The following is a 15,451-nucleotide window of genomic DNA, read 5'->3' as shown; positions in this document are numbered from 1 at the left end:
TAATTCCTCAGATACAACCTTTTTTGCATAGAATTATTGATTTCCGAATGAAAACTGTATATGCACTGTCAATTCATTGCTGTGTTACCTGCTTTGATCATGTTGAAGTATCATGAAGTTATGCATGTTGACAGGAAACTTCTAGACTCGTGTCTAAAACTAGTTGTGAAGACTTACAAATTCATTGTTGTTTGTGCTGGCGTTTTAGGATTATTTTTCATTCAGATTAGGTAATCTGCTTTACAAAAATTGTGTTAAATTACAATTAGTTAGAATCTAGGTTTTGGCTTTGTAATAATTCTTGATTAAAAAAAAAATCTGAAAATCATTACAACTTTAGGAAAGTGGTATGTCAATGGAATAGTGAAAGAGAATTTTAGTTAAATATAGGCTTTTGTTTAATATCACATAATACTTAAATACTCTTTGTATCCCTAGAGGAAAAATCAAAACTATCAGTATTACCAGATCATAAGTAGATTCAGGAAGTTAGGACTGTGATGTTTTACAGTGAAAGTAGGAATTCTGAAGGGTCAAGAAAGCTTTGTACGTGGATTTGAATGTCCTTTCTGTCATACAGAAATAACATTCTCTTTTCAGGTTTAAATGTTAGAATAGGTTTAAACTATTTTTTTTTTTTAGCCCAAATACTTTTCATAATTCTAGTTTCTCAAATGTATGTTTTATCAGCCTCGAAATTATTTAACCACACTTTGGCTGGAATATATAAAATGCATTCTTAAGTTAGAATAGCATCATGTACTAATTATCATCTCCATCATTACTCAGAAGCTAAATAAAAATGAAGACTTGTATCAAAGCTAGGTTAATTTCTTAAAATCTTGGACAAAAACAAGTTCAGGATGCAGAACAAGTAGTGCAGTAAATTAAATAATTTTGTAGAGTATTCCATTTAAATGAAAATGGCACATTATGAGAATTAAAGGGTTTTAGGTACTAAAAGGTGAGATCAGACACTTGCTGTTTTTTTTCAGAATCACCTTGAAATGCCTACATCTGATTAAATTAAATACATTAAGTGACTGTGCACTTTTGAAAAAGCTACTAGGCACCTGTCTAAATCCTTAGGCAATGAGTTACCTTTAAAAGTTTGGCTGTGATCTGGATGTTTCCACCAGTGACCAAGCTAATCGATTTTTTAAAAATGCTTGTACTAAATCTGTTCAGTAATACGCTAGGTAAATTCAGAATCAAATAAAATTGAAAAGTAAGCTGAAAAATACTCAGTGGCAAATCTTCCAGTCATTGTTCAGAAAAAATTCTAACTGAAACATATTATTCCTTTAACTTTACTTTCTTACTTTACATAAGCCAATTTGACTGTATTTCATATATCAGAAAACGATTGCTTTGGCTATTCCTATATCCATATGCAAATGACCAGCTTTAAATCAATAAAACATACCAGTTCATAATTTCATGGAAAATGAAATGTGACTGTTACATGATTATTAATAATGAATAGTTATAGTAGTCTGATTTCAAAAGCGGTTTTACACTTTTTTCCTCCTCCCCACCCCAATCAATTTGTGGTAGATTTCCTTAGAAAGACAGTAATATATTGTGCAAATAACATGTTTTATTTTATACATCCTATAGATTTTTATTTTGCATACTGTGTTGTGTTTCTTTTACTGTGTTATGAAGTTGTATTTCAGTCTGTTAAATTATTCTTATTAAAAAGTCGAACTGACAAGTAATACTGGCTAATTTCACCAGAGTTAATGATTTTTTTTGTTGTTCGTGTGTTGTTGTTTTTTTTTTTTTTTTAAGTTGAGCTGCCTTCTCAATACCCCTGCAGTAAAAACTAAACACACTAAATAAACCCAAGGGGGAAAAAAGGATTTAAAAACAAACAAAAAGCCCCCTCCCCAAAAAAACCAAGAAGCCCCCAAACCATTAACCTTGATTTCTGATTATCTGCCTGAAATACCTAAATCGACAACAGGAGAATAAATGCCTGTGTAGTGGAAACCATTTATGCGCAAAATACTATAAAATGTACACAGTGGAAAATGTTGAAGGAAAAGACATAAAAAATTATTTTTTTCTAATTTATCTGAATAATACTCATCCTAGCTGTGACTTGTATCTGAAAATAATCAATGAATTCTTAAGTCTCTTACAATATCCTTTATTAAAAAGAGACTACTTTGTTCCTACTTTTATTTTCTAACAGATTGAATGCTTTCAGATATAAAACTGTATAATAGATCGTTGTAGTTCAGGTCAATGATATTAAAATATGCATAATTTCCTAATACGTTATCTGAAGACCCTTATAATGCTTATAAATGGTGAACAGTAACCAGCCACCACCTTTATCATCAGTGTAAAGGCAATCATATAGTTCAAATATCTTTCCTTCCAAACAGTTCTTATTTGTGCCAGTATAAAAGCCAGTACTAAGATATCAGTCATGTTGAATTATTCCCTATAATCGATGGGTTAAAAGAGACAAAAAGCTGGCTGCTGAGAGAGTTAGTATCTGAGGTGGAAGTACCTGAACTAATACCAGCAAGCAGCTGTTAGGTTGTTAGTTTTCTGTCCAGCATATAAAAATGCAATATGGGTGTTAGTATTTCCTTTCTGAATTTACCCTGCAGAACATTCATTGCTATGTTTACTGCCTATATGTATATATAATCTCATTACTGGCTTTGCAGCTGTTTAATCTCACTCAAAGATCAGCTTTGATGTTATTCCTATTTCCAGGTCTCCCTTAAATCGTGTGCTGAGGTTGCCCTTTGACAGAGGGACTGCAGCTGAAAACAGTGGTATTACAGTTTGTTTATAAAACTTTTCTGGATCCTAATGTTTATCTGCTGATTGGATGTGACAAGTGCATTAATTCACTTTGTTAAAGTTCTCCAAAATAATAAAATAATTGGGGTTAGAGAAAGAGTGGGGGAAAGATACTTTAAAAAAAATTAAAACATTGAAAAGCTAGCCTTGTGAATCTCCCTAGAAATGTGCTGCTTGATAACAACGTAGCACAGCATTACTTTATCACCAGTTCTTCGTGGTTTCAATAGGTGTAAAAATTAGCTAATTGATTATATCCTTCTTATAACAGGATGTGCCCTACAATAAATAGGAATACCATCTCCATTCTTGTCTGCAAAAGTTGAATAGGTTATTTCAATTCAGTGCTTGCTGGAAATTGAAAGAAAAACGAAGGAGCCTTGTTTTGACATTTGCTAAAATGTATCTTAAGTAAAAATTGCCAATACGCTAAAACAAAGCTACTTCAGTTTCTTAATGCCTTATGTGCACTTTTGTCCTTTGTGTAATCTTGATCCTGTAAGTGCTTGCACGTCCAAGTTCCAAGTAGTCAACGTTCAGCATACAAGTAGCTTCATTCAATTTAAGGAGAATGCTTACATGGTCGGAACAGGCAGGCATAAATATATGTGTTTTGCAGAATTAGGATCTACATTTCCATTATTACACGTACATATTGATTTTTAAGTACTAGCCAAGAAAGTCAGTTATCTACAACAATAATAGCCTAAATTTATCTTGCTCAGGTCTTTCATTGCTATTGCTTACTGGCTGGCTTTTAGAAGGATAGTTGAGACTTGCACAAGCAAGTTCTGGTTTTATACAATTGTTTAACATAATGCTTGTGTGCATGTATAACAAGTAGTCACAATGTTTGCTTAGTTGTAGTCTGCCTTTTCTGCCTTCTCTCCCATGTCCAGTTTTGTGGGGGTGCCATAAGTAAGGGTTGTGGTACTTCACTGTCGATGCACGGCTTTTCCTGCAGGATGGCTTGCATGTGTGAGTACAGAGTCCAAGTTGATTCTATAGTGATGAAAACCTCAGGAATATATCCATCAGGACAAACTTTATTTCTGTTTCTATATTGGTATGGGATAACATTAACTCTTCACAGGGGAAAAGTAGAAACTTCAGGAAATGGAATGTATACCACCTGATGTTGGTTACAGATACTGGGGGCAAACCTGCCTCTTGGTGCAGTTCATGGCAAAATTCCAAGCCTGCAGGAAACCTTGTATTCCCCTGGATACGTGATGCCAGAAAACTGTTTCACCATCATTATCTTCCTCTCTAGCATTTGCAATTTGGAGGACATGTTAGAAGCTGAGTGAGAAAATATGTCTGGAACATCACTGTACTCATAAACCCTGGAGTCGGTATCACTGCGATTGTTCGGAATAGTTTGAGGATGGTTTTATGCTACATCTGGGGTCAGAGCAAAAACAGAATTAGATGATAATTTCTTTCTTCTTTGTTCCAGTTTAACTGGAAGGTTGTCATGGAACTTATGTCCATTTTTTTATGGCTTCAGTTTACTGCAGCTTTATGCTGATTGTTATTAGTTATGCTATCATAAAGCACTTATAATTATGTCTTATTTGTACATTTCATCTGTTTTCTAAACAGTAAAATGAGGCCAAAATGGAATTCTTATATGAGAAAACACTAGTTAAGGAAAGACATCCTTGCCAAAGCTCTAACAATCAATCTCTTTGCCTTTGCTTACCCTTAGTTGAGAAGCTTGTTCAGGACTCCCAGAAAATTTCTAGTGTACAGACTGATATGCACTTCACAGCTTCACCAGGATCGACATGAAAAGCTGTTATATACAGTAGAAGGTCAGTATATTCGCTCTTGTTGCAACATAATAAAACTAATGTTACTTAAGAGTTATTTCATGTATCTCATTTTCCCTTCCTGTTGGTTTTTTTTTTTTTTTCAATTTAAGATATGAAATTTTCATTGTATGGCCCGTGGATCAGCAGGATCCTGTTACAGTTACATTAATTTTTACAGATGTACCATGAATTCACATCCTCCAAGGATTAAAGACTTTTACAATATTTGTTTTTATGTAAGATTTGGAAGTGAATGCATGTCAAAGGCATCTATAGGAAAAGATACAGGAAGCATATCTTTGTATTGTATTTATATAAAATAAGATTTTAGAATATTATTCTGATACCATAATTTTTTTACATAAAGGGTCTCAATGCAGAAATAATTAGCTTATGAAATCAAGTGTATTAATAACTGAATGCTTAGGTATTTAGGTACAAATTAAACTTTTTACTCATGTAAAATAAAGAGGCAATTTAATCCCTAAGAAGCAGATACCGAACTAGGGTTGATAACCCATAAGGTATAAAGTAGTTATCTACTGAGTTATCTAGACTACCTTTGTAGTTAATTGAGGTGAATACTCATTTGTAAAGAGCTATTAATTTCATCCTAAAGTAAATTTCTAGGCAGGTTTCCTGTATTGCACTCCATTGGTGCTTATTTGTCATCATGGACTATGGAGCTGGATTGGCTCAGATGCAGATATCTAAAGTGAACTGAGATGAACCTCACTTCTATGGCTATTCCTGACTCAGCAGTGGACAAGCCAGTTGACTTGTCTAGAAGAATTTAAATAATTGTGGTTAGAGGGTCTTTACACAGGAGTTTGTCACTCTGATCACTGCAACACAATCAGTTTTGGGTAAATTCCTGATCTGGCTCCATTACTGCATACAGCTCAGTAGACGGGACTGGAACTGTTAGAAACAAGAAGTGATTAGTAGTTCTCTGACTTGAAGACTTGAGTTTCACCCAACTTCATTTTGGCAACAGAATAGTAATATGCTTAGCAACTTTTTTCAAAATAGTCAACTTAAAAAGTGTTTATTCATTACGTGGTGGCTTTATATTTTGTAAGCTTACAGTGATCTGATGTCTCTCAAAGCCATTTTATGCTCAGGAACATGTGAATATTCCTAGTGCAGATACATTCTAAAAATGAAAGGAATAGCTAGTACAAACCAGAAATAGTGCTTATATCTTGTGGCTTTGATATTAGAAAACAGGTTGAAAGAATCCCACAGTTATGCATCTGAACACTAAATTATAAATTGTAATGTGGTATCTTCAAGAGGGACTCTTTAAAGCTAAATTCAGGGTAAAGGTGCCAGATACAGTATTTTTGTTTTCAGAATCAGTTCAGTGAGGTACAGAAAGCACTAAGAGGATTACACTAAGAAGGAAAAGACTCAGATGCATGTTCTGGATGTATATGCCTTAAAATGTTTTCAGGTTTAGGTATTAAAGCTTAGCCCCTGGCTGTTACTTTTAATCTTTTATTGCCAAGTAAAACCTTTCCAGCAGAGGAGAATTCAGGATGTATAATCCTTGTGCATAAGCCTGGGATTGTAGCTAACCCTGACAATTACAACCTGTTGTTCTTTTATCACTGTTGAGAAAGATCATCTATAAACCAGCAAGTTGGGATAGAAAACCATCAACTGATATAATCTCTTAGCATTTCATCAGCTGGTTTGGGTTTTTTTGGGAGGGCTGGGGGGAGAGTTGTTGGGTTTTTCTGACAAATAAGTATTGCCCTTGTAGAATTCAGGTCTATTTCTGCTAAGAGTTTTAGAAGAGTTATTCTGTACCCTTCTGTGTTCTTGATCTTTTGTAGAATGTGGAACAATTTAAATTTCTCTGCAAAGGTTACTATTTTCTTTCATTCATAGTGGGAAATTTTCAGTGTTTCATGGATAATTCAAGTCTGACTTTCCATCATGCTGTTGCATGTTGTGTATAACCATTCAGTCAAGGTATTTTGAATAGAAGAAAGCATAATAGATGAAAATAATTGAGACCCATTGGTGAATTAAACACCTTAAGTAGAGCATTAGCCCTTTACTATGAGTATTTTGTCAAACTATAGTTATAAGAATGAATTTTTTCCTCTTATAATTTTTTATATTGACAAACACTTATACTACCTACAATTTTGATTTGACTGCATTGGCATTCTTTATTGAAGTTGTTTTCCCCCCTAATGTTTTTTTAATATTACAAACTTTCACTTAGCTAACTAATGAACAAACCTTTTTTTTATTCGCTAATTTACTTTTTTTGTTGTTTTATTCTGTAGGCTTTTATTACATGCATTATACTCTTGTCTGCATTTCTAAGTTTTTTATAATTTTATTAAAGAAGAATTTGGTGTTTTGTCTTCTGAATGTTTAAAGAAAACTTTCATAAGTGTGATAAAGGCACCCTATCTCTAATGTGTGATATCATAGGTTTTTGTGGCACAATAAAACAGTGCAATCTTTCTACTGCTGTTTGCAACTTTGACTGCTCAGCTAATTCTTCTCTGACTCTCATGGGCTGGTGGTCTTGAACAAACTGTAAAATAAATTGAAAAAGTTTAAGTCCCCAAAAGAAAGTTAATGGCCAGTCATTTCTATAGATGCTATTTCTTCTGGTTCTGCATTTTTAAACATTTCAAGTGGGATAAGATGAGCATGATGTTGACTCTTTATGTACTGTCTCAGCCATGATGCCTCCTTGTATTCCTGGGAGTTGGTCTGTGATCAACCACTAAATGAAATATTGAAAGGTTAAAACCTTTAACCTAAAAGTAATTCATTAATATTACTATGCTTCACAGACTTTTCTTCATCCTTTGTGCAAAATAGGCCAATTTAGTAACTCTTGTATAAAAAAAATATCATATACACCAACAGATAGCTTTGCATTGTAAGTCCAAAGTTCATTTTGTATTAATAGATATACTTTGATTTTGTTAACAGAGTCAAATTGTAAGTATAATAACATTAATATATTTTGATAGGCTTAGACAGATCCCAAGGTGTTTTGTGCCTTTGCCACTGAGAAAATGGTGATGGCATTTCCCAGAGAAACCGCCCTTGGAAGCTATTGGTGCCATTGATGTTCTAGCCTCTGGCTAATGTATGGCTGATCACTAGATATTGGACCCATAGGCTGTGATACTTTCTTTTGTGACAGTGTGAAAAATCAGCCATGAACATAAACTATATGGGTATCTGAACTGGGCTTTGCAGTCTGACTTGTTTGTGTGAATGTACAATATTCATAATTTGTAGGATGATGCTATAAAAGCTTAAAGTTCAGCAAAGCTTCATAAGAATTGTATTAGATATTTTTGGTTTGGTTTCCTCAAAGAACAAAGTGTATCTGTCTCCATATTATTGTGTTGGGTTTTTTCCTTAAGATCATGAGGTAATTTCAGCAAGAAATCTAATAGGTAAGATTTAAAAAAAAAAAAAAAATCATTCAAGTATCATGAAAATATACTGGTTTGTAGAAAGAGCAAGTCTAATTAGGTACCAAGGAAGCCACAAAAGAATGACTTCTGCCTCACAGCTGAGCTGTTGAACTGCAGTTTTTCACCTTGCCTACTTGTACACTGAGAATCCAACTCAAGGTCATAAATCCATAGAAAACTAAGCTTCACTAATTCTGTTTTCCTGTAACTAGTTGTTCTTTCCTTTTGAAGACTGAATGTCCTCCATACAATGCAAATTGCTCCAACTTGTGCTGACCAGCAGAGATTCTGCTAGGTTTTGGGAGAGCGAACAGGAAATTAACCTGAACAGAAGTATTGTGCCTTCCATCAGTCTGACAAACACTGATTAATTCCACAAGAAGATACAATGAAACATCTGTTGCAATTACATCTTTGTGCAAGTGTGTTACTTCTATCGAAGGGTTGTCCTTTTTGAAAAGGACTTCCTTGCGTCACAAGGTCATGGGAGCTATACCATCTCTGCTCCCAATAAGCGTGGAGAAGGAGATGAGAGGAAGGGAAGTCCTTCTGATGTTTCTATCGGATGTGGGCTGTAGAAGGCTTGAAAGTGCCCATGGAAGGGCAATAAGGAGACCTGACACTTCTTTCGCTGTGTTTGCACTCTCACTGGATTTTAAATATTTCCCTCACAAGAAGAACAGTGGTTTTGGTACTTCTTCAAAGTTGAAAAGGCTAGATTGGTTTGAATTTCAAAAAGAATTGGATTTTATAACCTGGGAATCAATACCATGTAGGAACAATAATCTCTCAGGCTAAAACATGAATGATGTATTATAAAAAAAAAAAGATATTCCTTAGTTTAATTTTTAGGAAACAATCTCTAGTTTCTTTAATTTTGCCAGTGTAATGATTGTACAAGTCACCATGAGGAAAAAAATAATCTTAAAATGCTTCTAGTATAAATAAGCCTTTTAGGTTTTTTTTTAAGTAAAATATTGCAGGGAAGTCTGAGCCAGTATTCACAGGGGAGAGGGCAGGGGAAGTTGGCTTTTGTGTTTGGTTTTAGTTTTTTTCCCTGTACTCTGAAGTGGTAGAGAAAGCTTTCCTGTGCTTGGAAGGAATTATAATGTCTAAGCCTTGTGGTCATGGAAGCATAAGCTGATGACAAAAAGTAGTTGTAAGAAAAGTAGAGACACAGCTGAAAACTTCTAATTAATCTTTCCTTCAAAAAAGCATGGTTGAAAATAATACTAGAATTTAATGCAACTCAATGTCTTTATGAATACCCTGTATACATCCATAAGGAATAGAAAAATAACTGAATATCAGAAAATTCCTGAACAGATAAGGGATCTGTTTGCAAGTGTTACCATTCCTATCTAATTTTAAACTTATTCACCTAAAATACACCTTTCCAGCTACTCAGATGCTCTGGCAAATTACCTAGGTCAGTAAGTTTGCCTAGAGAAAGCATAAGTCAGTGCAAAGTTCACTAGATTCTAGGCTTTTACTCCAACTATCTCTTGTTCAAAATCAGGATTTGATTATTAGATTTCAATTATAAGGTTTTTTCCTCTGATTTAGCCCTATGTTCATCTCCTATTTCATTGGAAAATAAAATATAGGTTAGATTTTTTTTTTTACATTGTCACATCACTTAATAGCAGTTTCTCTTATTTCCAGTCTGGAATTTTCCTAACTAGCAAAATGATAATTTGAAACTTCGGTAACAATAACTTGTTCTCAGCAGGAAACAAGTTATCTGTATAGTTTTAATCATCCATGTTATAGTATGAAGATCAGCCAGTAATAATACAGATGTCTATGAAGTTTACAAAAGTTTTAGAAAAATACAGCAGAGGTTATGTAGTTAACGTCTGCTTTTTGCATATTGAATTGGGTTTTTCTTAATTTCATTTCTGTACTTTTTCACTGCAGGGCTGTGGGGGAGATTACTGTTTGTAGCCATTGCTATATATGCACTTCACAGAATCACAGAATCGTATAGGTTGGAAAAGACCTTTAGGATCATCAAGTCCAACCGTAAACCTAACACTACCAAGACCACCACTAGACTGTACAGCCACTTAGACTGTACAACAAAGAACGATGTAAGAGAGAAGTTGGTAAACTTGAGTGAGTCCAGTGGAGGGCCACCAAAATGGTCAAGGGGCTGGAGCAAGTGCAAAGAGGCTGTGAGAAGCGAGCTGGTTTAGCCTGGAGTAGGGGAGCTTTGGGGACCTAATAGCAGCCTTCTAATACCTATAAAGAGGTTATTAGTAAGATGAATCCAGGCTCTTCAGAGGTCCATAGTGGGAGAAAGAGAGACAATAGTCATAAATTGGAAGAGGAAGTTTAATGATATAAGATGAAAAATATTCCTTTTAAGGGATGATTAAGCATTGAAACAAGGTGACAAAATGATTATGGAATCTCCATCATTAGAGGTTTTCAAGACCTGAAAGGACTAAGCCCTGAACAACTAGGTTTGAATTCAGTGTTGACCCAGCTCTGAACAGGATTTTTGGAGTAGATGAACTCCTAAGGTCCCTTCCAACATGAATGATTCTGTAATTTATTTTTTTCCTTTGTCACCAGAGCCTTACAAAAGCATTTTCTTGATGAAACATTTTCTAGAAACAGTGCAGCTGGTGTGATCCTGTATTTCACAGTGGTCTTCCTACTCTACTCCAACAATGCAAATGGGGTAAAACAGCTCCTTGTGACATATCTTTAATAGCTGAACTGCCTTCGTAGTCACCTATTATCCCTGTTTTTCTGTTCTCTTAACTGACAGCAGAGGGAGCATATTCAAATGAGATTCATATTCAAATTCTGGAGAAAAGGGTAAAGACAGGGTCTTTGATACAGCCAAAACCAAGTTATTGGTTAGCCCAGAGTAACAATTTTATTCCTTGGCAGGGATACTGTTGGAGATGATGGAAACTATGGAGAAAACTACTATTGCTGTCCTATTCTTGACTCATTCTCACTGAACAATATAGCATAATAACAATATAGCATTTATGGTTGGACTCGATGATCTTAAAGGTCTTTTCCAACCTATATGATTCTGTGATTCTGTGATTCTGTGATAATCTAATGCCATAAATTGCAAATGCTAACACTTCTAAACTAATTCCTGAAGAAAAAGAGGGCTGCCTTTTGCCACTTGGTTGTGCACTTTAATTGAAAACAAATATATTTAACCTTTTAGAAAGCTTAGAAAAGTCTTGGAAATATGTATTTGTAAAGATCAGTACAGCTTGGATTAAATAAAAAACTAGAGTATATTTAAAAAATATTTCTACATGGAAAACAGGTGATATTACCATATAAAATTAAAATAGTTTTGTGATATGCTTTTTAACAGTGTCTTACATACCAGATATTATTAAAGCCTTGCTTAGCCCACAGTCACATGCCAAAGACCTACTATTGATATTCTGGATACTAATTGCTTCCACCACATTATCTTTGTTGTGAAGCTTCACCTCTTGACGAATGTAACCAGTTGCTGAATGTCAAATCAGCCCTATCAAGTTCAAGTCAAAGGTCTGACAACAACAGAGCCATTCCACGCTCAAGTACATTAGCATATTGCCAACTTCATTGCTGAATGTGAACTACTTGTACTGCACAGATTTATCTGAAAGGAGATGGTGATACTGTAAGTAGCCCATCCTTCAGTCAGCAGAAGGAGTATTTACCCAATTAGCGGGTTTAGCCTGGGATAGTGTTACACTAACTACTATTTGGAGTTTTGATTTCTGTCAAGAATTACAGGACAAATTATACAAATAGCTCATTCTGGGGGGTTACACTTTAAGTTATGTGTCTAAGTGATTTACAGAGTTTACTTAAACTTAGTTATTTTTGCTATTCATGCATCTCTTTTACTGATACACCTAAATGGAAACCTTCTCCTTGTTCACCCCACGTAACTGTGACCATCCAAAGTCCACTCCTGAAATCTCAGTGTATGCCTTATCTAAATTTACTGGTTTTAGTTATATTTTTCCTATGGCTTAAGGGAGAGATTCACAGTACACTTGAAACGTGTAAATGCAAACTGGATTAGTTTTTAATAATCCTATCAAATCTGGATGTTGATAGACTTGTGAAGTAACCTAAGCTCAATTTCTTTTCTTTACTGCAAAGAAATAAGCATATACTGAAGTGCCTAATTCTACTGTGTGGCAAAATGAATTGAATGCATTTTAATAGACCATTTATCATATAAATTTGTCCGAGTAATAGTTTGTCTTGTAATACAGGTCTTGTTATGGTTCCAAGATACATGATAAACAGCATAATGCCTCTATTCATTCTCCAGTTATGTTATTCTTAGTATATTTACGTAAGGACCAATGGTCTTTGTGTAATGGAAATACTAATATTTGTGATTTAAAAGCCTTTTTTGTTTCTTTTTTTAGTCTTTCAAGACACACGTCTCCTTTTGCATCTTAATATTCTGCTTAACTGAGGCTCGCCTGATTTTTTTTTTGCATGAAAACATTCATTTATTGAGTAGTGAAAAGCAACCCATATATGAAGCATATAACTAGAAGCCAAGATTGAACATAGGACCCTCAGAAGTTCAGTTAAGTAAGCACAGGGCAGTCTGAAAGCTCCTCTGAATCCACCTAAAAATGCTTTTGTGTGGAAAGCTCATGAAACTGGCATTTTTATGATTTCCAGTATTTTCTGTTGCAGTCAGGCTGGCAATTCAAGAAAAACTTATCTCACAGTGTTTCCATTTCTGGCCTCAGGTAGCAGAAGAAAATACAACACCTGTGAAAGTTCAGATACAAAGCTTTATCAGAACTTATAAAATCATTCAGTCCCATTTTTGGACATGCTGTTTAAACATTTATTATCATGCTTAATTGAACCAAATACTGTTTTGCTGACATTCTACAGTACACAGGTAAACTTTGATTATAATTTACCTCTTGCTGTTCTGTAGCATAACGTTGTCCGAAACATTTCCAGGTATTAAGCTGTATTCATACAGCAAGTTTTTCTTAGAAATGACAAACCATCTTTGCAGACTGATATTTTTGTAAAATTACTTCTTAATCAGTGGTTCAGAATGATTATTTATGGTTGTGCAGAAAGATGTACAAGCAGAAAACATTCCTGGAAATACATACAGAAAACCTATCAATATTCCCAACATAGAATAGTTGTTAGTGGCATTTTCTACCATAACTTTTTAAAAAGGAATGTATTTTGCAATGATGACAGTCATTGTAACTGACAATGTCCTTTATAGAACAATTCCCTCCATTCCTAGGGGTTTTTTTTCTGACCCTATAGCCAGTGTAGTAAAATGTTGAAACCAAAATACTTTAATGATATTATTAATATAGCCATTGCTATTTTAAAATGGAGTTTAATGAAAAAATATTTTTGAGCCGTTGATTTCTAGCAAAGCTTTAGGTGATCTGCTTCTGTAGTAAATGTGCACATTGGAAGCAAAAGCAGCTCAAACTGGACTTTAGGTATGTTTAACCAGCATTGTTTCAGACTTGGAGTAAAACTTTATATTGGCTCAAAGACTATAGATTTGTTGCAATCTTTGCAGTTCACTGAACTTTTTTCTGTGCATACATATTTCAAGTAAACTCTGTAGTTATAAGTATAACAAGTGACACGTTATGGACCCTGAATCGTTGCACTGTGAAATATGCACAGAAAAAGGACAAATTAAGATATCAAGGGTCTGTTCCATTTTGCACTGAACTGTAAAATGCCACCCTTGTTGTACAGAAGATCACTGGTTCTGAGCAGGGCTCATTGACTGCTAAGTTGTGGATAGTGTTTCACTTTCTGCAACTGTTAATATCCTGGGTTATCCAGGCATAATGACCTCTCTATTTGTGACACATTGTTGAATTTTCTGGTTCTTTTAACTTATTCAAACCTTTTTTTTTCTTTTTTTTTCCTTTTTTTTTTTCCCTTTTTCTCTATTCATTGGAAGGCTGGAAGGATTCTGAATTGAGCTGTGGTACAGAGCTGCCTCACTGTTGGTCAGCCAATTACAGTTGAAATCGGTGGTGGTGGTGGCACATCTGTAGATGAATATAATCTAAAGTATACAGGAAAGATACTCTATATCTGCACTAGCTTTTCTGTATCTAAGATAATGCATGTATTTTGGATAATATTGGAATATCTATAATATTGTTTGGTTTTGGTAGTTGTTAAATCTGGTATAGTAAGTAACCCATGCTGTAATAATCCATATTATGTTATAGCTGACATTTGATATTTAAATTCTGGCTGGAATTAAATTCCAATTTTATAACTAGTCACTAAATTACAATTGAATCCTAATACCTTACCTATTAAGTATTTTAAATGCTGATAAAGATTTATATATTTTAAGAACTTTGCCACTTCAAAATATGAAAAGTAAAAAGGGTTACATGTAGTGTACACCGTTTGCACCTGAATGCTTCCTCTGATCTTGTAGGGATCTGAAGTTAGTGGAAGGGTACCCTCTCACCTCAGATTAGGACCCATGCCTATATTCCTTTTCTTCTCCTTGTTCCCCACCAAAAGAACAGTGGTTTTATTTGCATAGTATATTCTGGATCGCTTGAAGTTTACTCTGGTCCTACAGTGAGTAAGTCGCATTTTGGAGGGCTGTCTTAGCTGCCTCCAACCGTAAGTAGAGTATGTTTATGTTATACCTGGAGTATGTAGGTGTATAAATATTTTGGTTATCTTCAACATTGCTGTCTCTCTTTTATGGTATGTTTTCTATGACTCACTCCCTCATAAGATCTGTAAATCTGCCAAACTTCACTGACATAATAGAAAAAATATTTGCTAATTTCAGAGGACTTTGAAACCCAGGCCCTGTACAGCAAATAATGTGGTGGATCTAATATTCAGTACTGAAGCCTTTTCTCCTCATATCAGTCCATGTTCTTGACTCAGCCATTGAAATGTTCTGACATTCTCTGTTGGTAAACTGAAGCCTCTATGCTGTGGTAAGATTATACCAGAAAAAGTATGTATTAGATTTAGATATTGACGAGTCTTCCATATCCTCCAAGAGCCTTGAAAGAATCCACTTACATACTCACTGTCTTTCTACTTGGCTCCTGTAAAAGCACCTGCAAATATTTACAACGTTTCCTATAACTAGGCCTAGGCCACCACTGAAGGATCAAGGGGAAAGATCTCTTCATAGATTATACCTATTAACTTGTTCAGCATGAGAGATCATTTGCCAAAATGGACCCAATGGCCAAGATGGACCCAAGATTGTTCCCAATGGCATAGCTCTGAGGGTCACTGTGCCTTTTATGCCCGGACTTCACAGAAAAGAAACGACTGCATAGGACA

At 34.7% G+C, this 15,451-nt stretch overlaps 1 long non-coding RNA gene across 1 annotated transcript in view; it reads left to right on the top strand.

Annotated features, from left to right (window-relative positions):
* The first annotated feature begins 4,537 nt into the window (after positions 1 to 4,537).
* LOC142409672 (uncharacterized) overlaps positions 4,538 to 15,451 on the top strand; it is an 80,390-nt gene continuing 69,476 nt past the window's right edge. The window contains exon 1 of the long non-coding RNA XR_012775733.1: positions 4,538 to 4,643. This is a non-coding gene — a long non-coding RNA (uncharacterized LOC142409672). The remainder of the gene's footprint in view (positions 4,644 to 15,451) is intronic.

Source organism: Mycteria americana, chromosome 5, assembly GCF_035582795.1.
Source record: "Mycteria americana isolate JAX WOST 10 ecotype Jacksonville Zoo and Gardens chromosome 5, USCA_MyAme_1.0, whole genome shotgun sequence".
Lineage (NCBI taxonomy): Eukaryota > Metazoa > Chordata > Aves > Ciconiiformes > Ciconiidae > Mycteria > Mycteria americana.
The sequence above is the reverse complement of the archived record's forward strand: the minus strand, read 5'-3'. Positions and strand labels throughout refer to the sequence as shown.